Source organism: Arachis stenosperma, chromosome 4 (genome assembly GCF_014773155.1).
Source record: "Arachis stenosperma cultivar V10309 chromosome 4, arast.V10309.gnm1.PFL2, whole genome shotgun sequence".
NCBI lineage: Eukaryota > Viridiplantae > Streptophyta > Magnoliopsida > Fabales > Fabaceae > Arachis > Arachis stenosperma.
This window is the reverse complement of record NC_080380.1, coordinates 130,892,698-130,894,996: the sequence shown is the minus strand read 5'-3', so window position 1 is coordinate 130,894,996 and position 2,299 is coordinate 130,892,698. Positions and strand designations below refer to the sequence as shown.

General features: G+C 34.8%; 1 non-coding gene across 1 annotated transcript; it reads left to right on the top strand.

Annotated features, from left to right (window-relative positions):
* Positions 1–260: 260 nt before the first annotated feature.
* On the top strand, positions 261–368 carry LOC130977461 (small nucleolar RNA R71). The gene has a single exon (XR_009085150.1). It is a non-coding gene; the product is annotated as a small nucleolar RNA R71 (small nucleolar RNA).
* The last annotated feature ends 1,931 nt before the right edge of the window (positions 369–2,299 follow it).

Sequence of the window (2,299 nt, the reverse complement as noted above, 5' to 3'; positions counted from 1 at the left end):
TGAGTCAATATTTTATTCTGAGCCAGTATGGCATTCAGAGTGTCAATCTCAAGAACTCCTTTCTTCTGACTAGTCCCATTGTTCACAGGATTCCTTTCAGAAGTGTACATGAATTGGTTATTTGCAACCATTTCAATTAGCTCTTGAGCCTCTGTAGGTGTCTTCTTCAGATGAAGAGATCCTCCAGCAGAGCTATCCAAAGACATCTTGGACAGTTCAGAGAGACCATCATAGAAAATACCTATGATGCTCCCTTCAGAAAGCATGTCAGAAGGACACTTTCTGATTAATTGTTTGTATCTTTCCCAAGCTTCATAGAGGGATTCTCCATCCTTCTGTCTGAAGGTTTGGACTTCCACTCTAAGCTTACTCCATCTTTGTGGTGGAAAGAACTTTGCCAAGAAGGCATTGACTAGCTTTTCCCAAGAGTCCAGGCTTTCTTTAGGTTGAGAGTCCAACCATATTCTAGCTCTGTCTCTTACAGCAAAAGGGAATAGCATCAGTCTATAGACCTCAGGGTCTACCCCATTAGTCTTGACAGTGTCACAGATTTGCAAGAATTCAGCTAAAAACTGATGAGGATCTTCCATTGGAAGTCCATGGAACTTGCAATTCTGTTGCATTAGAGAAACTAATTGAGGCTTAAGCTCAAAGTTGTTTGCTCTAATGGCAGGGATAGTGATGCTTCTCCCATAGAAGTTGGGAGTAGGTGCAGTAAAGTCACCCAGCACCTTCCTTGCATTGTTGGCATTGTTGTTGTTTTCGGCTGCCATGGGTTCTTCTTCCTTGAAGAATTCGGTCAGGTCCTCAACAGAGAGTTGAGTCTTAGCTTCTCTTAGCTTTCGCTTCAAGGTCCTTTTAGGTTCAGGGTCAGCTTCAACAAGAATGCCTTTGTCTTTGTTCCTGCTCATATGAAAGAGAAGAGAACAAGAAAATATGGAATCCTCTATGTCACAGTATAGAGATTCCTTGAGGTGTCAGAGGAAAAGAAAAATGGAAGACAGAGGTAGAAAATTTGAACTTATCAAAGAAGATGGAGTTCAAATTTTGCATTAAAGAATAATGTTAGTCCATGAATAGAAGGATGTGAGAAGAAGGGAAGTAATTTTCGAAAATTTAAGTAAAAGATTTTGAAAACATTTTGAAAAACACTTAATTGATTTTCGAAAATAAGAGTGAAAAAGAAATCAAGTGATTTTTGAAAAAGATTTTGAAATTAGAAATAAAAAAGATTTGATTGAAAACTATTTTGAAAAAGATGTGATTAAAAAGATTTGATTGAAAAGTTATGGTTCTAAAAAAATGTGATTGAGAAGATATGATTTGAAAACAATTTTAAAAAGATATGATTTGAAAATAATTTTAAAAGATATGATTTGAAAACAATTTTAAAAGATATGATTTTAAAAATTAATGACTTGCCTAACAAGAAAAGATATGATTCAAACATAAAACCTTTCTCAACAGAAAAGGCAAAAAATGTTCAATCAAATCATTAATTGTTAGTAAGTATCTTTGAAAAAGGAAAGAAATTGATTTTGAAAACATTTGATTGAAAAGATATGATTTGAAAAAGATTTGATTTTGAAAAACTTTGAAAACTTAAAAAAATTTGATTCTGAAAACAAAATCTTCCCCCCTTGCCATCCTGGCGTTAAACGCCCAGGATGGTGCACATTCTGGCGTTTAACGCCCAAACCTATACCTTTTTGGGCGTTAAACGCCCAACCAGGCACCCTGGCTGGCGTTTAAACGCCAGTCTGTCTTCTTCACTGGGCATTTTTGAATGCCCAGCTTTTTCTGTGTGGTTCCTCTGCAGTATGTTCTGAATCTTCAATTCTCTGTATCATTGACTTGAAAAGACACAAATTAAAATATTTTTGGATTTTTAATAATCAAAATGCAACAAGAATCAAATAACAATGCATGCAAGACACCAAACTTAGCAGTTTGTATACTACTAACACTATATGAGACACATGAACACTCAAGTCAATAGAATTCAAAGATCAAAACAAAGAAGTACATGCATGGATTCGAAAATATAACAAAAACATGCATTTGACACCAAACTTAAGATGAGACACTAGACTTAAACAAGAAATATTTTTGGATTTTATGATTTTATAATTTTTTTGGATTTTTCGAAAATTAAGTGAAAAGGAAAATAAAGGTATCAAAATTCTTAATGAGAATTCCAGGAATCATGCAATGTTAGTCTAAAGCTTTAGTCTAAAGGAATTAGACATGGCCGGCTAAGCTTCAGCAGGACATTGCATTCAAGAGCTAAATTGATGAT